Source organism: Pezoporus flaviventris, unplaced genomic scaffold (assembly GCF_033815535.1).
Source record: "Pezoporus flaviventris isolate CSIRO_AGI_PZ_B2104156 unplaced genomic scaffold, CSIRO_AGI_Pfla_v1 ptg000001l, whole genome shotgun sequence".
NCBI classification, from domain to species: Eukaryota; Metazoa; Chordata; class Aves; order Psittaciformes; family Psittacidae; genus Pezoporus; species Pezoporus flaviventris.
The window spans coordinates 43,189,205-43,208,953 of NW_026892549.1; the positions used below are offsets into that span (position 1 = coordinate 43,189,205).

Below are 19,749 nucleotides of genomic sequence, written 5' to 3' on the forward strand. Positions count from 1 at the left end.
GAGCTTCCAGTTTTCCTTTCATAAAAGAAAAATAATGAAGTAGCACCCCATATGGATTTTTATTTCAGATTCAGCAATTCAGCACTGTACCCTTTATAAATTAGTGATGTCATGAACTATGCTTCAAGACATCTGAAGTAGTATCACAGTTGAAAACAGCAGCAGAAACAGACTTGCAGCTGAGTTTCTGTTACCTCTATATCTGCTGTGCTGTAACTGTTTAAACTGAACATTACTCCTTTAAGGAAGTTACTGAATTTTAAAGTTTCAAAGCAAGTCACTGAGCCACAAAAGCTGTTATTAGAGGACTTGACCTGCATGGGTCCCCATGTCAGGGAAGAAATAGCGCCCAGCCATGATCTTGTAGGAAACAGTAAGAAAAGGCAGTAGATACAGAATGGAATAACACCTATTATCTTTGTAGGTACAGAATAGAATAACACCTATTATCTTTCTATCATAGAATAGTTTGTGTTGGAAGGGACCTTTAAAGATCATCTACTTCCGAAGCCCCTGCCATGGGTATCCTTTGTTTTGCTATGATGTCACACAGCACTGATAGAGATTTTGCAAGGGAACTTCTTCCGCCCCTCACTCTTCATTTTAACTTTTGTTTCACAGTATCACACAGTATCACAGTATGCTAGAGATTGGAAGGGACCTCGAAAGATCACCTAGTCCAATCCCCCTGCTGGAGCAGGAACACCTAGATAATGTTACACAGGAATGCGTCCAGCCGGGTTTTGAATGTCTCCAGGGAAGGAGACTCCACAACCTCCCTGGGCAGCCTGTTCCAGTGTTCTGTCACCCTCACTGAGAAGAAGTTTCTTCTCAAGTTTAAGTGGAACCTCTTGTGTTCCAGTTTGTACCCATTACCCCTTGTCCTATCATTGTTTGCCACTGAGTAGAGCCTGGCTCCATCCTCGTGACACTCCCCCTTTATATATTTATATACACTAATAAGGTCACCCCTCAGTCTCCTCTTCTCTAAACTATAGAGACCCAGCTCCCTCAGTCTTTCCTCATAAGGGAGATGCTCCACTCCCTTAATCATCTTCGTTGCCCTGCACTGGACTCTCTCCAGCAGGTCCCTGTCCTTCTTGAACTGAGGGGCCCAGAACTGGACACAATATTCCAGATGGGGTCTCACCAGGGCAGAGTAGAGGGGAAGGAGGACCTCTCTCGACCTACTAACCACCCCCCTTCTAATACACCCCAGGATGCCATTGGCCTTCTTAGCCACAAGGGCACAGTGTTGGCTCATGGTCATCCTGTCGTCCACTAGGACCCCCAGGTCCCTCTCCCCTACAGTGCTCTAACAGGTCGTTCCCCAACCTATACTGGAACCTGGGGTTGTTCCTGCCCAGATGCAGGACTCTACACTTTCCCTTGTTATATTTCATCAAGTTATTGCCTGCCCAACTCTCCAGCCTGTCCAGGTCTTGCTGGATGGCAGCACAGCCTTCTGGCGTGTCAGCCACTCCTCCCAGCTTAGTGTCATCAGCAAACTTGCTGATAGTACACTCAATTCCCTCATCTAAATCATTGATGAATATATTAAATAATACCGGTCCCAGTACTGACCCTTGAGGCACTCCACTATTTACAGGCCTCCAACTAGACTCCGCCCCATAGACTACAACTCTCTGGCTTCTCTCCTTCAGCCAGTTCACAGTCCACCTCACTACCTGATCATCCAGACCACACCTCCTCAATTTAGCTCTGAGGGTGCTGTGGGAGACTGTGTCAAATGCTTTGCTGAAGTCAAGGTAGACCACATCCACCGCTCTGCCGTCATCCATCCACCGTGTTATTTCCTCATAAGAGGCTAAGAGATTGGTCAAGCATGATTTCCCCTTGGTGAAGCCATGTTGACTGCCCCTCATAACCCTCTTATCCTTGATATGCCTTAAGATGGCACCAAGGATAAGGTGTTCCATCAGTTTCCCAGGGATGGAGGTGAGGCTGACCGGTCTATAGTTACCCGGGTCCTCCTTCTTGCCCTTTTTGAAGACTGGAGTGACATTTGCTTTCCTCCAGTCCTCAGGCACCTCTCCCGTTTCCCAAGACTTGGTAAAGATGATGGAGAGTGGTCTAGCAATGACTTCCGCCAGTTCCTTCAGCACCCACAGGTGCATCCCATCTGGACCCATGGATTTATGGATGTCCAGATTGCTCAACTGGTCTCTAACCCATTCCTCATCGACTAAGGCAGACCGCTCCGTTGACCTTTCCATCACAGTCACAATAAATGCCTTACATAAACTGCCCAGTGCTCACTACAATCAATCTCCTGCCACCTTCTGCTGTCCCAAACCCACCACCTGCGGGCTTCTCTGTTTGGCCCCACTTTTTCTTGAATAAGAATGGTAGGATAAGAATTGGAAATTAAAACCAAACCAAAATAAAACAAAAGCAAAACTAAAAGTACACAACAACAACAACAACAAAGGATGCAGAGAGCAAACTAACCAGCAGGTAATCAATCTCCTTAAAATTATTCTTTGTGAATTACAGGTATATTGCCAAATTTTTATTTTATGCTTGCTAGATTTTGCCATTTTCTGACTTACAGTGAATTCCTTTTCTGAAGGTTTTCTTACACAAAACTACATTTTAGCCGTAATTCTTAAAAACAGATTTGTTACATCATAATCTTGGGTTATTATTTCAATTTATATAGTAAAATGATTGGGCAAAAATAAAGCTCTGATCTTATTTGGAGAGTAGCAGTTTTTCAAATGTATGGCTACCATGATATTACTAAAAATACTTTAAAACTGCATGTGTAACGATTTGTTATGAGATATGCAAGTTTGCATTGTTTAATGATATGTTTGTGGGTAATAATTTTTATAAGTCTATAAAATTTTATTTTCACTCCAATACTCTAGTTTCCGTTTTATATCTGATAACCATGTAAAATTTAATTATGAAGAAAGCTTTCTTTTTCACTTAATAACTATCCCCAGTACAGTATTTTTCTTTCTACAAGGGCATACTTTGATCCCAAGAAACGGGAAAGCTCTGTTCATAAATTCCGACTTCCCAGTAGATGGTGCTCTAAGTACAAAAACACGCACTCCAGGATGTTCATAAATTTATGTGTGAATTACTTAAGACACATGTTTGTTAATTTGCATCTTTTATGTGTTCATAAAGATTGACGATATGGAGGCACAGTGGTCTATGAAAAATCAAAAAGAAAACAACAGTGGTTCTTCTGGTCAAAAATTTTGGAAGCTTTTGGGTAGTTATTTCCCCTGGCATGCCTATGGTTATAGCACATCATTTAACATCAGTATTTATGGTTTTGGTCACTTGTGCTGCAACAGATATGCTAATAGCAATTTATTTTCTTGATTGAAGCTTATGCATAATGTTGTTAAATGCCAAAATTTACTGTGCTCCACTCCAGTAAGGTGTAGTAATTTGAATAGGTTCCTAGCTATTAAAATACACAATGTATTATATAAAACCATGCACACTCACACAGAAACACAAACTGGAATACACAGAAAAATGTTATTAAATAACTATGCATTCACCTGACCTCTCCCCCCCCCCCCCCCCCCCCCCGATAGCTTTATATGAAATATAGTAAAGTACCATAAAGGAATTACTGTCATGACAATGCCTTCCTTGTAGTGCCTTCATTTGCAACATTTCTTTATAAAGGATGTAAGACAAAGTTATGAATACAGAACTGCATTGGAGAACTTCATCTGTGCCAATTATGTATAATTACTTCAATGCTGTAATTGTTTAGATTTTGTATCATCTATTTAAAAACCTGACATTTCAATCTTTCCTTGTTTAAAATGGTTGAAATGCTTATTGCCAAACACAATATGCAAAGAGAAGAACTATCTCTAGCAAAATTTCAACCAGAAAGGTTACTATCCTAAGCAAGAAGAGCTGGGCTTAAGAATGTTCTGTGTATTCTAACACATAGTTGCCTCTGAGTACCTTATCAGCAACATACCCTGTTCAGTCTGTGTGGAAAAACTTAGAGTGAAGTGGGTGCACAACACAATAACAGTGTTAACTTGCTTGAAGGCTCCTTGCATTTGCATCAGTGACAAACCTGACTGATACTAATTCTTTCAAATCCATGAATAATAAGTTTGAAATCTGCACTAAATTGGAAGACTGATGTTTGCAGCAGAACTTTGATGCGCAAGATTATTGTTACTTTTATTTTCATTTGTTGCTAATATTAAAATATTTCATGTATGCGTTTATCTCAGTCTCTGAACGTAGGTACGGCAATAACAGCTTTAATGGGAGCAGACTTGGTCACCCTGCTGTGACAGAATAGTGAATAATGCTATTTGAATCTTTCATGTATTGACTTTCTAACTCTTTAAAATACGCTCAGCTACAGACAGAAAAGATACTGAAGCTCTGTTTAATAAACAATTTAACAGGATTCTGATCTTCATTAATAAATGAAAGAATATATTTACTTATATGAATACCTGACCTGAATGTCTAAATTTCTTGTCTCCATATTTACTTGCTATAGCAGTCCCTTAATCTTCTGGCTTGAGATAACTTTTATAAGGCTTGTTGCTAGTGACATGTTTTGTGAATTTATACAAGGTTTATTTATTTTCTTTGGCATTTTTTCTGTGATAACATGCTAACTCTTTTCTGTACCATCAATTTTTAATTTAAAAAAAAATTGTTGTTGCTTGATAAAACAACACTTAAGGTATTTAAGAAAAAAAGGTACCAATACTCTTTTATTTCCTTAAAAGCACCAAGAAGAAAAAAGTAATAAAAAAGTTTGAAACTTTAAGCAATCACAACATGCTGTTTACAGCCTGCTTCTGCCAAAGAATGAAGACGTGTGTCAACATATGACTACACTGTCTACAGTCGTTTCAGGACACAGGGAAAGAGCTGACACTAATCAAACAGCAGTATTTCCAGTTGCAAGAAAACATAAAACATGACCTGTGCATCAAATAATATGTATTTTTTAATTATAATTTTTTTATTTGTTTTATTGTGCTAGAGCCTTTTGGCTTCAGATTTCCAAGACTTCTGGAACAATCATGGTAGATGACGATTTTCCTTATTAAAAAATAAATCCACGCTTCCATTTCTCTTAGCTCTGCTGTCAGACCTCTTCTGTGTGTTCAGCTACGTCAGCAGAAAAATGCTGTCTTTGCTTATGTCAGTCAGGAATGTGGTGCAGCTATATCAGCCAAAAAATTCCTGTCAGCACGTCTTGAATCTGTACTTGGGCCTCTGCCAGCCGCTAGTCTGTCATAGCTGCAGAAGTAATAAAGGCAAGCCTTCAGAGCCATGCTAGCTGAGGACCTACATTGCCAGGCCCAATTTAACCTTTGAACACCCTAAGTGATAAGCAGTGATCAGCAGCTCCCACATAGGTTTAAATCTGAACTCCTATCCTGGGGATAAAATCCAAGAGTTTTGTCCTGACGTGTATTACAGCTTTCCTGCAGTATTAGCTGTGCACAAGCAACACTGGCACTGCAGAACCTGCCTGGTACCATTCATGCCAAATCCAGCTATTTTCTCAGTGTGAAGGCATGGATTTGCAGCTGGCCATCTTACAGCTTTCATTGGCTTTCACACTTCCTAGTCCTAGGAAAGCTTTTTCTCTTAACTTCCATTTCTGTCTTGCTCAGCGTGGGAACAATACACTTTGTTAACAACTGTTCTGGATTCTACCAACCTGTATCTATCAGGTATCATGCCACCACAAGTTCAGGGGAGGTGAGGGGGTTAGGTCTCAGGGTTAGTTCTTGTTTGTATGGTGAGAAAATGCAGCCAAATTACAGCAAAGAGGATGAAAAATAGAGCAAAAGAAGAAAATAGGGGGAGTGCTGCTCAGGCGGAGCTGTGGATGCCAAAATGAACATCTCCCATACCCACTTTGAATATATTTTGAGGAAAGCTGATTTCAAACTTTGCTTGAGGCAAAACTGGGATTAAGCCTATCCTTCATTGTGTCCACTTGTTTGAATGTAAAGCGTTCTCAAGCTGGTGTATGATTTTTTTTCCACATACAAAAAAAAGAGAGTGAAGAGCATCACCTAAGCTATGACACCAAGTGAAGCCTAGAGCAGAGGCATGCTCCTAGGCACTTTGGGTGCAAAGAAGAGGGTTAGCAAAGAGGGCGATATAATTTTGTTGAGTCATTAATACTGAGATCTGTGTTTTGAAGAGAACAAAGAGGAGAGAAAGGAGAACAAATAGCGCATTATCCCAACTGGGAAAAACATTTTACACATTTTGACTTAAGGTCAGCAATGACTCTTTACGTGTCTTCACAGCTCTTACCCACTCTGTCTATATGATATTTTCAAAACAAAAGATTGGAATAAATTATTTGAAGTTGAACTGAATTGAGCAGACAGATATTCATGTCAAGAATATGGTTTCTGCATAAAATGAAAAAAACAAGCAGAACTGAGTTTATAACATTATTTTTTTAGTTATGTTTGAATGAGCCCCCCATCCTTCAGCAGGAAAAGGCTGAGAAAGGGAGAAGTGTTTGAAAGTCGAAATACTACTTTGCACATCTCTGATGTTTTCCATTCTAGGATCTCTAGTGCTTTACAAGCTTAATGTGATTAACTTTGTGCTCAGAAAGAAGTTTTACCCATAAAAATAGGTAGGTCTTTACAGGATTAGGGCCTCAATTTGTCCTTAAAGTGGTAAGCAGTGAATATCAGTTACTGCTTTAACAGACAGAGGTGTGTAAATAACAGATACTGTGATTTGTGTGAAGATCTGTCAAAATGAAAATTGTACTGGATTAACCTGAAACAAAACAAAAAGTGCTCACAGTTGCAGCAAACTGCAAGTAAAGGAAAGCAGAAAGTAAAAGAAAAAAAAAACATAATGAAACATTTCCTTTGATTCAAAAATGAAACATTTCTTTCTTAAAGCTCTTGAAATGTCATTCTTTAGAATAAAATGGAAATGATTTTAAATTACCAGTTAGAATTGAAATAATAATTCTCAGTATGTCAAACTGAAATGTCTACTTTTCTTTGTACACAGCATGACAATTTTCACATTGGTAGAATATATTCTTTGGCAGGAAGTGTTTTCTGGTGTCTACATTAAGGTTAAGTGGAATTTTTGACACATGGCTGTTCATAGTAAAGCATCCTCTCTGAAGGGTTTCTGAGGATTTTCTGAGGGCAGCTGAACCCAGGTTTGCTGTGTCTTGTGTCCCTCAGTGTGAAGGCTCTGCATCATGGTCTTTGATGAAAGCAGGTGACTTTGGGCAAAGGAATCATAGAATCATAGAATGGGTTGGGTTGGAAAGGACCTTAGAGTCTAGTTCATCTAGTTCACAGCTTTGACACATGTGCCTCCAGTGGCCAATATGGAAGCATCTGTGGTCATGAGAGATCAGCTGCATCATCATCATTCCCTCCTGTTGCCTAGTCACTAGTGCAGAGGTGCTTGCCACATTAGCTCTGATGAACATCAAGACATGTGCTGGACCCAGATGTCTGTCCTGGTGAAGTCCTTGGCTGTCTGTGAGCGCAGGGGCAGGAGGGGATGGGCAACCCAGCAGAAATCTGACGTAGAGTGGTGTGTGGCAAATGAGACAATGGTATGGCTGCTTCTACCCAAAGAAACCACTAACTACAGCAGAGCTGTCTTGACCGTGAGCTCTCAGCAGAGCTGCCATTTGGCCTTAACCAAGGAGGCTGTTTAGGAGGCAGGCCTTATACCATGATCTCCCAGATCCTGGAGAACAAAGAAAAGACAAGTTATGGGAATGGCCCACCTAGGGCATGGCCTGTCAGAGGCACACATCAGTCTTGCACCGCTAAGACCTCCTTCCCTTGCCAGCTCAGCAGCCACAGTGGTCTCACTTCTGGACACCGTAGGCTTGTATCCCCATCATATCTGGGCTGTCTCCATCCCAGTGTAGTTCATACTAATAGAATGCTAATGTATGTTTTAATAAATGATGTTATCAGAACGGAAAAACAGGGTTTACTAACAGCATATGTTTTGGTACATTCATCTTGATACAAATTAAAAAAAAGTAAAAAAGTACCTCATCTACTAAAATTGAACATGCAGTGAACTATTTTCTAATGCAAGTTAAGGTTTCTACCATAGAATTTGAATAAATATATGTTAATTTTCTATCTGAATGAATACATATATGAACAGTACGTAGTAAGAAATATCCAGCTGGAGTAAAGGCTATGTGCAGTTGCAAGTCTGAATGTTTATGCACACCAGTAAAAACAAGCAATTTTAGAATAACAATAAAAAGCACAAATGCATATGAAGATTAAAAGCAGTTATTCAAATCAAGCTTCCATGATTCAGATCTGTGATTTATATCACTTTGATTTACATGCCAATCCATCGTGCTTACAGTATATTCCTCCACTGCAATTAAGCTCATGAATTTGAGACCATATAGTTGTATTGAGCTGTAAAGATACCTTTCTAGTCTCTCTGAGTCCATTTTACTCATCTATTAAGAAAGAATAAAAACTTTTGGGTTTTTTTATGGGTGAAGGTACCATGCAAATGAAAATGATATTATAGGAAATTTTAATTTAAATGGTAAAGAGGTAACACGTTTTAGTAAAATGACAATTCAGGACACATGCAAGTGTCCCTGTGTGAATGCTGATCAAAATGCTGAAAGTTAGGAGTGAATTTTAAGTGCCATAGAAAAATGCATAGGATGTTAAGAGTAAATTAGGAAGTGCACAGGCCAAGGGACAGAGCTGCCTCAGAAAGGGATAAAGAAAGGACTGAAATATTCCTTTAAGGATTTAGGACAAAGGATCTCTCAGTCCTCAATAACAGTGCAGATCAGGTTGGGGAATAGGCTCAGGGGAACACAGGCATAGCAACACTTCAAAAGACACAGGAACTGAAAAACTTGAAAATGCAGCTAGAGACAGATTTGGATGTGAAAAGGGACAAAAAAGCAATAGTGAGCACAGCTGGAGATGAACTTTGATGTTGAATTACACAAGGTTTAAGAGAATTAGGTCCTTTTGAAGATACTGTCCTTAGAAATTATGAGGGGTGATTCCAAGGCAGAGCAAAGGCCAAGTTCTCCTCTATGCCCCCCATCCTGAAACTGTGGCTGGCTCTAGTAGAGGCCAGTCCAGGAGGGCCTGGTACACATCACTATGCAGATGCTCACTGCTTCTGGGACCCACCCCCTCTGAGGTGTCTAACTGAAGTGAATGACAAAGGTAAAGGAACCAGGGATGTCTTCTCAGGTGCACAAGAACCAGCTTTGACCTTTTTGCAAAAGCTGCATGCCAGGAAGAGGCAGGGTAAATGGAACGGGAAGGATGTGCAGATACTGATAAAATAATAGGTAAGCTGCTAACCCTCTGGATAGGTGATAGGAGAACTCTGGGAGGAGTTCTTTGGCGGAGGCTATTTGCTCATGGCAGGGTATGGAAAGCTTACTGAATACGAGGAGAACGGTGTCTCTGTGAAGTGACAGATCTTTGTAGTGAGTAGGAATTTAATGCCAAGCAGCAACATATTGCTGCTGGCATCTAAACTCTCCCAGTTGGTCTGCTCCAGAGTTTGCACCCCAAAATGGAACAACAACCAGTATAAGAGAAGGGCCCATCCCAAATCTTGCTGTCTGTCCATAGACTGCCTCAGGCAGACATGTCAACACTAACTAAGAGTTTCAGTGTCATTTTCACTGATTGCCCAATCAATCAAGTCAATCCATCCTCCCCTCCATGCCTCCTCCCCTTCTGTTGAATTCTCACAACTGCCTCTACTAATGGAATCTCACTGGTGAAGACAACAGCTGAGAAAACACTGAGGATTTTACAGTGCCCAGTTTGAAAAAGGTCAGCTCCTTTGAATTGGAGGAAAAAAAAATTTTAAAAGTCAATAATTTTAATGGGTTCCAGCAGAGGAAACTACAGACCACTGAGATACACTCTGCCTAAGATAAGGCTGTCTTCTCACTTTCCATCATTTTACTCTCTGCTCAACTGGTTGGCAGTTATGATGCTGACAGTTTAATCCTAATTTCTAAATCAGTGTCAACAACTATTTCTTTCTTTGGAAATGATACAGAAAGACCATAAACGATGTAGTGCATGATGCCAAACAAGCCTTTTCCTTTTGGCACACCAGGAAAAGAAAAAAAAAGCAACAACAACAACAAATCAACACAAAAATCCCCACCCCAAAATAAAACCACAAGAAAATATATCCACAGCCATTCCCTTTTCCTAGGAAACAGCGGACCAAACACAGTGTATGAAATCTTTTCCCAGCTAGCGTGGGCAGTTATCACTGTCAGAATATAAGACCAAATTACATTTGATCCCTTTGCTCATTTAAGTTACAGATAGTCGTGCTTCTAAAAAATAAACTGGTAAACTAAACAAATCCTAGTGGATTAATGATTCTGTGCCTTTACCTCAATCAAAATAGGTTAGCACTTCAAAGGAGCTAGGGGTACTTTGTTCTGAAATAGAATTAAATTTGCCTTTATTGGGGAAGAAGGATAATACAGAGCATGCCACATTTTCTTATATATAAATGGTTTAGGATCAGTGCACTTTTACTTGAAGAGCAGTTGTTAGTGTTTCTAAGATTTTAACAGCTCCCAGGGATGTATGAATTTGCTAACTTAAGCACTGACGTCTGGATCAAATGTATACATAGAATGACTGACTTGATATATGTCCTTTGGGTATGAGGTTTTGTTTGTACAGGGCTGTAATGTGACCTTGGCATGAGCCCAGATGTGTGACTGAAGTAGCTCATTTTATGCTACTGCATAAAATGTATCTTGGAAAGTAAAACTGCACCTTGTTGCAACCCACTTGATCTTGCAGGCACCATACCTCGTACCAACCTACCCCAGTTGAATGGCTCCCTTTCAGTTCTTTTTTATGTTATATTGCTGTCTGATATAATAAAAAACCCTCTTAATTTCAGTATGGATCTTGTGAAGCTTGTTAAAAATAGATGCTCCTCAACAAAGGCTTGCTTCTGAATGTTTCTGAAAAGAAATGCTGTCCATTATTTACCTTGTAAGCCTAACGTGAAACCCCCATCAACAGACTCTTCCCAGCTAGCTTGTGCTACCCTGTCCTGATACCTGGGACTAGGAAGTGTGCAATATCCGTGTCTCCCACTGGAATCAGGGAAATCCTGTTGTCTTCAATGTATAGCATGTTCTCAGCATCCCACAGGATGTGGTCTTCAAGGTTCAGTTCACAAACGCATGTGCTTAACTTAAGCATATGAGTAGTTCCATTAATGTTGAAGTACTTAATGTTAACCATATATGTTTGCTTGCAGGGACTGGTTCCTTAATTAGCTACTCACCCTTTAATCCTCCCTGTCTTTTCACCTCTGTACTGTTATATGCCTCAATTTCATTAATCAGATAATGAACACTAGGGAAGCTGTTATTTACTGCTTATACTTCAAGATTTGAACAGAAAAAAAAAAACCAGGACTGTGTGTAGAGACTTATTAAACATGGTAAAACCAAAATACAATGGCATAAAAAGATGTTTGCAACTTTTGAAGAATATCTTAATTTTCCTTCTGCTAAGTAAATGACTTTTCGCACTTTCTAAAGCCATGCATGGATTTCTTTATGAGTTTTTTTCTGCAGTTTAAAAGTCGCACATTCTTTAAACTCCCAGGTTTAAAGCCCTATTACACTGTCAACTCAGCAAATCAAAATTGAAATGCAGCAATGCAAAGATGCCAGAACAGCCAAACAGCCACATTGATACAAAACTTACCACCACCAAAAAGCCAGCAAAAAAAAAGTAATACAATGAGGTTCTAGAAACACGAAATAGCATGGGGAGGAAGAGGAGGAAGGGAGAAAAAGGGAAATTCAAACAAACCAACTTCTGGCAAAAGTAGTTTTGAAGACGACATTTTCCAGTTACTGTTTTTCATTAGAAGTGTCTGCTGGTTGCACTTGGATATGTTGATTGCACTCTCTGCTTTCTGCCAATCTATTCTTATCAAGTCTAAGGCTGCCAGGAGGGCAGGAAAGCACATTTGCAGTCATCAGGTTGCATTGCCTTTTCTATTCCCTTGACTTGTTGGTTTTTTCCTAATCTTTAAATTTTCTCTTTTTCTTAGTTCAGCACATTAGCATTCCTTCAAATTTTTAATTACTGTCCCTGGTAATTCCCTGGAGCCCTCTGCTTGAACTTTCTTTCTCCACTTGTTTTGCCTCTGAGTAATGACCACCTATACCACACTTTACCAGTCTACCCCCCTGTAGTTTTCTTTACTTCATCTGTATGCTACAAGCTGTCCCTTTCAGAGAGTTGCCTTGCAGTTTGACAACATTGGGAGTCTACTCTCTCTCAGGTGATTTCCCTGTCAGGCTCACTGCTACTGAAAACAGGACTGCTGACAGCATACGTTTTGAATCCAGCCATGAAAATTGCTTCGTGGTAATCTTTACCAAATACTGCATTACATGGCACTACATTTGCTACTGCGCTGGGAATTCTTCTTTCTGTTTGTAAATCTGCTTTTATAACCATATTATTTTGAACACTTCATTTCATGCCTAGTACTGAAAAAGGAATGAAGTATCACAGCAAAGCATTAGATGCTTACCTAAAAAGGGGATGCTAGCCTATCCAATTTTCTTACAGTACTGCTCACTTACTGTAGTGAATAAGCCCAAGGTCCAATATGATTCCTTCATAATGTATACTGAGCTGTATCACTTTCTTCCTCAAGCCTGTTTGCCACTAAGCCAGATGTACTCAACCCATCTTCTCATTACTATGATCAATCTTCTCTCTGCTGATCAGAATTTAATCCTATTAAATCACTAGGCTTGCAATAAGTGCATATCATACACACACATGCTTGCCACAGCAGATTACTATAACTGCCTTTATTTTTGGAACATGCTTTCAAGACTCCCTTAGGCTAATCCGTACAACCCTGCTGCATGACAGCAGGAAGCTAGGAGCAGCACAGCCTTCCCATGGAAGGAGAATGGCATGCAGGCACTGCATGGAGGGCACAGACACTTCCCCTCGTCCGTGCTCCAGGAGTGCAACATTGAGAACGGGTGGCCAGGAGGACAGAACAAACAGCTTGGATATTACGGATCTGCTTTCTACCTTATGTGGTTGCTCATGGATGGGCTGCCAGGTGGGAAAAGTCAACCCCTATGGTCTGTGGAGGCTTCTGTATCTCCTGATACAGTCCTGATACAGCTTTCTCAATTTTATTGAGATCTTTGATTATTTGCCCTAAAGAAGTAATAGAGCAATAAAGGTCTTGACTGGGGAGAAGTGTTCCAAGCAATTTAGTGATTTATAGCTGCCAATGTTTCAACTAGTTTGGGTCACTAGAGGGTGCAGATCAGCCTCTTTAGCCTCAGTCTGGACATTTGTTTTGTGACATATAGACCCAGAAAATCTCCTGATTTAAGATATTAAGTGCTTCTGAGAGGAGGCATGAAATACTCATTTTGAGTCTGTTTGCATGAGTCTAGTTTTCCCTTACAAGGACAGTTTTCCTTTTACAAGCATACACTACAAGGGTGATATATTATGTAAAATAAGGCGTTTCATGCCTGTTCCCTGCCATATAAAAGGAAAGATTTTGTCAATATAAACATTAAACAGAACAGCAACATGAAAAACTAGGTATGGCTTATTTAGTCTTTTAATAGCCTGAAACCAGCACATTCAAATTATGTCACTTATTTTAAAAATAGAGAATACTCCCTTCTGTGTGTGGCTTGCCAAGCTAATTCCCTCATTCTAGTGCTTCTGATAAGCAGTTTTACAATTTAATGGTCTCTAAATTTGTTAGGATCAACAAAGTTGCATAGAAATAACAGATTATATTTGAATTAAAGTGTTAGCAATTTCTACTAATTTGGGTACATAAATACCTGTGACCCAGAGTGTATCTTCTAAGCTGTAAATACACAATTGGTAGTGTTTTCCACATATTATGCAAAAATACAACTGTTGTGTCCAAATCTGTTTTTCGCTATATGTGGCAATGGCTTTAGATCACGTTTTCATCTAGCTGTTGTAACAACTTGGATTTACAAATACTCTTGCCAGGGATCTTGTGGTTTGGAAAATAATGAGGATGAGAAAACCTTCCTTGTTCTCTGTGCAGGCTAGACTCTTAATGAGAGATAATAGTGATGAGCTACAAAGCAGAATGGTTCTCCTGAAAGATAATCATCTAAGTGTCCCAGGAGCTGCACATGACATCCTGAAACTCCTTACTGAAAAAAAGCATCTGTCCAGAACTTAATCAACAAAAAAGTTAATGCATTTAAGACTGCTTAAAAAGTTGAGATCAATCAATCAAAGGTGCACCTCTGAGTTCATGTGGTCATTAGTGGTTCTATTGAAGATCTAAGCTATTGCAACAAAGAATTAGAGAGAGTGTTTATTCTGGCAGAAGGAAGCAGATGTGATTTTTGTATGTTGTAAATTAGCTGGATTCACTTGATGGGCCACAGGTAAACCAATAAATACTATTTGAATGAAAAACGTTGACTCTGCCCACACTCATCATTTTGGTACTTAACTCTGAAAGAGAAATTTCTGTTATGAAATAGTCAGGAGTTATGGTGTGAATTTAATTCTTGACAGTACTCAAATCTACCATGCTGCACAGGAGTCAAAATATCATAAAATGATAAAATGCTATTAACGACACAAAGAATTCCCCATGCAGATTATCCAACTGCATGAAGTACATGTAAGAGCATAATTGTGGTGACGTAGATAGTGTCCAGATGCTGGTTTGTCTATTATTACTTTTATGTCTATAGTCTCCATTATGGATCAAAAAGTTCCATAGAAGTGGATTGGCAACTAAGAAAGGTGAAACAAGACTGACACCTGTTATGAAATGGGGCTGCAAGCAGATAAAGCCACACTGACTCTTAGTCGTTCTCTGTCAGAAACAGCGGGGTCTGACTAGGGAAAGAGGGTAAAGACAGAAGAATTAAAATAAAAACATCATATTTGCCTGCTGTGAAAAATAATATTTTCTCTGTAATAGGGAACTGCTATCACAAAAGGGAAAAGTAGGAGCAGCAGAGTTTCCCCCAAAATACCCCAAGAAATTGACGTCTTTGATAGAATTATTTTCAGGATCTAAATTCATAGACTTGATTAATTTTAAACATTTCACATGCTGTTCAACAGCAAGCTGTATGTTCAAGAAATTCTAGTTTAAAATTTGTTCTTTACCTAATCTGTTAGATGACCTCATAAAAAAAGCCAAATGAGTGTAGCACTAGAGAAAGAACCTCTGAGGAGGGGATGACATGAAAGGGAGGCTTGACATAGACTTGGGACGTTGGCAGGTGGGAGATGTCCCTGGTTCCAGGCAGAGCTGGCAAACTGGTGTGTGCTCTGCAGAAGCGACACTCATATGGAAGCTCTGCTTTTGGCCTATTGCAGGTAAAGTGGATAACCTCTGCTGAATCAATGCTTAGAGTGTCCCTGCAAAGGTGACTGTGATAAAAACACTGTGAGGCAGCTCTAAATGGAGTCTGATGAACACAGTAGGGCTGTCCAAGTGCCACTAGGGCAAGGGTAGCGTTACTAAGAGGCTGAATAAAATTCAGCAAAACATTAATTTTTTCAAGCAGTTCTCATGTCAGAAAATGAGGAACCCCCTACGTTACGGACAGTGCTGTCACTGGCCTCAATTCTCTGCTGAGAGTTAGAAGACCATAAAACCCAGCAGCAGCAAAACAGTGACTATCCAGCAGGGAGATGCCATGGGATCTGCAACTGTAGGCTGCAAGTGGATATATATCAAGCACTGATACTGTATGGATTATTTACATGATGATACTGTGAAGAGAAATTTATGGTGGAAGTTTAAAGCACATTTAAATCCCCATGCGGACATCTCTTCATATTCAATATTTGAAAGCGGGGCACAATATGAGACAGGAAGAAATAAGACTCTGTGTTTCTTCAAGTGTTAAATTCTGCTCAGAGAAGCTGTGCTATAATTCATTCTATTCTGAGTCAAACAGAGCTTAGGACAGACGCAGTTTAATAAAATCTTAGTTAGTTCTATTTCAGAAGTCCATGCCTAGGAAAAAACAAAACCAAACCAAACCCCAGCATCGTACAAAAACAATGTAAGACTTGCATCAAAATTCCTAGTCTGAAGTAGATGTTTTGTCTCTGTATTGAAGAGACATCAATTTGATAGATGGACTACTCGGTGAATAAAGAACTGGCTGGATGGCCACACGCAAACAGTTGTGGTCAATGGATCAATGTCCGGCTGGAGACCAGTAATGAGTGGTGTCCCTCAGGGATCAGTGTTGGGACCGGTCTTGTTTAACATCTTTGTCGCTGACATGGACAGTGGGATTGAGTGCGCCCTCAGCAAGTTTGCCGATGACACCAAGCTGTGTGGTTCAGTTGATACGCTGGAGGGAAGGAATGTCATCCAGAGGGACCTTGACACACTTGTAAGGTGGGCTGATGCCAACCTTATGAAGTTTAACCATGCCAAGTGCAAGGTCCTACACCTGGGTTGGAGCAATCCCAGACACAGCTACAGGTTGGGCAGAGAAGAGATTCAGAGCAGCCCTGCGGAGAAGGACTTGGGGGTGTTGGTTGATGAGAAAATGAACATGAGCTGGCTTCAGTGTGTACTTGCAGCCCAGAAAGCCAACCATATCCTGGGCTGCATCAAAAGGAGCATGACCAGCAGGTTGAAGGAGGTGATCCTGCCCCTCTACTCTGCTCTTGTGAGACCTCACCTGGAGTATTGTGTGCAGTTCTGGTGTCCTCAACATAAAAAGGACATGGAACTGTTGGAAGAAGTCCAGAGGAGGGCCACGAGGATGATCAGGGGACTGGAGCACCTCCTGTATGAAGACAGGCTGAGAAAGTTGGGGCTGTTCAGCCTGGAGAAGAGAAGACTGCGTGGAGACCTCATAGCAGCCTTCCAGTATCTGAAGGGGGCCTCTAAGGATGCTGCGGAGGGATTCCTCATTAGGGACTGCAGTGATAGGACAAGGGGTAATGGGTTAAAACTTAAACAGGGGAAGTTTAGATTGGATATAAGGAGGAAGTTCTTTACTGTAAGGGTGGTGAGGCACTGGAATGGGTTGCCCAAGGATGTTGCGAATGCTCCATTCCTGGTGGTGTTCAAGGCCAGCGTAGACAGAGCCTTGGGTGACATGGTTTAGTGTGAGGTGTCCCTGCCCATGGCAGGGAGGCTGGAACTTGAAGATCTTAATGTCCTTTCCAACCCTAACTATTCTATGATTCCATGATTCTATGTTAAAATTATATTCTTTCGCTCATGGGTTAGGGACATACATTGCAATATCGTGCTACTCATATGCTATACATTCTCTGAAAAGTAAGTATAACACAGTTCTTTCAAAGGTACCTCTACAAGCAAAGACAGTTCATTTCCTAAAGGAAGAGTTCTTTCAGTATCTTGCCTGTATACTCTGCTATGGTAAAAAAATAAAAAATAAAAAAATCACTGCATTTTAATCTTTTCTTATTCTTTTGTCTTTCATTCTTCTTTTATATTGTTCTTGCCATTTTCTGAACGTAAATGTCTAGATCAGTGAAGAGATCCTTGACCCTCCACTAATAATTAGCATTTTGAGACAGACTGAAGTCAATGACCTGTAGATTAAAAGCATTATAGCCTGTTACTGGTCTACCAGGATAGCTTGCCCTAGTGTTAAGTGTCATTTAGCAAACAGGTCCTCTAGTTTGTGATCTTCTATATTAATTGTTTAAAAAGGAATTAATCCTAAAATAATTAATGCCAGTTTATATTGTTATCATCTATCTGCAGGTTTTTGTTCACTCCAGCTTTAAATGTAATGGGATTCTCTCTTTCTATCCTTCATGGTTCAATCTCTGTAATTGTAATTCACGGTCAAGATATCTGTCATTGCTCCTTTTGCTGGTTAGTAGTTCATACAACAATGGAAGCTATCTGCCAAGCAGCACCTGTCTTTTTAATAATTCAACATCTTAAATAAATAAAATGGAGTATGTACCTGCTGCCTTATTTTCTTTAAACTCACTCATCCCTCTCATGCACATTTCATGCCAAAAGCTGTAGGTTAAGAGACTCTGAATTGTCATCACCTCGTACAGTGAAGTTGCAATAAGGAAAATCTTTGCTTTTCTGACTGTTTCCCTACAAAGAGGGATAACAATTTCTAGCCACTGTCAATATGAGTGTGACAGTTGTTTAAGTTAGCCAAGATGCATGCCTGAAGTGAATGTATTTATACTGTCTGTGCTTTTAAACAATTACAATGAAATTCAAATACCTTCATATGGAATTAAGTTCAAAACAGTATTTTGTAGAATATGAATTATTTTGACTTTTTATTTAATAAAAAACTTTACTCTTTATGTTATTTCTATTGGTTTATTTCTTTAACTTTTCAATTGGGATAGCTTACTATGTAAAGTTCAGACAGCGTTAAGCACAACAAAGTTAGGAATTTGACTGTTACATCCATAATGATGTAACTGTTCTGCTTATGGTCTTCATCATAGAGGTATTGCGATTACTTACAATGTACCTACAAAGTGTAATTTTAAACAGAAAACTACCTTTTGCAATTTCACAGGTTGGGAACTGACCCACAGGGACCAAATCCAGATCCTCAATTGCCGCTTAAAGATCTTCATACCACCAAGTTGATTGCAATGTGTGGCCACTTTGAGCATCTGACCTGGCAGAATTGTCCAGTGCCAGAGATGGAGTCTTTAGTGGAAAAAGGATCATGAATATGAACCTTTTATGCTTTAGGCACTAAGCATGAAGACATCTTTCCATTTCACTTTTTAATATCCACTTCAAATTTTGTTTTTCAATCAGCATATATTTGAATAATCAAACATTTATTTTTATCAAGAGAGAGTCTGAAATGTGAGAATTCACTGTTCTGTACTTTTCCCTCAAGCAATCTGTGGAAAGGAAAAATCTGTATTTCATAGATAACATGGCCATTAGCAGCTCAGTCTGCTGCTTCTGACCAGCAGTATTATGTCACGCATAGTTTGGATTTCAGAATTGAAAGCAGCAGGTATTCATTTTTCCCTTACTATTTCAGACATACTGTATCTTGTTAGATAATATATGTTGCAACTTATCAAAATACAAGAACATTTTGATAACTGAAGAATGGTTATTAAAAATCCCTCGAACAATTAATAATGTAGGTAAGAGGTAGACCTGGTGTGCATGGGGGAGCAGGGAGGTGTTATCTTCCTTGTGTACAGCCTCTTCCAGCCTGAAGGTTTTCAGAGCACATCTGGAGGTACAGCAGAAGCATTACTCAACTACTACACTGTGATGTGGATGATTTCAGTGGCATAAGAAGAATCAGATGGTCAAAGCACTAGCATGGCCTTGTCATCCTTGTCATCAGGCAGTAAAACAAGGTATGATGTTCTGAGAGATATTAGTCTGTCGATTTCCATGACAAACCACCACTGTTAGTGACTGTTTTATCCTGTTACATAAGATCACACTGATGTTTCTTCAGAAGGTGTTGAAGATAACAGCTCTTTTGGAAAGAAGATAAAACAAAACAACCACAAAGAGAGAGGCACAAAACAGCACTGGTAGAAAGAAGCAGCAGCTCTTGTCTCTCAGACCATACCTGACTTGCAGACCATAAGCTTCTTTTGGTCCATCTGCACTTTTCATACTGATATCAAATCATAT

At 39.8% G+C, this 19,749-nt stretch overlaps 1 long non-coding RNA gene across 1 annotated transcript in view; it reads right to left on the reverse strand.

Annotated features, from left to right (window-relative positions):
- The window catches only part of LOC133269956 (uncharacterized), a 50,837-nt gene that overhangs the window by 13,527 nt on the left and 17,561 nt on the right, over positions 1-19,749 (reverse strand). Inside the window, exon 2 of the long non-coding RNA XR_009743629.1 lies at positions 19,255-19,333. This is a non-coding gene — a long non-coding RNA (uncharacterized LOC133269956). The remainder of the gene's footprint in view (positions 1-19,254; positions 19,334-19,749) is intronic.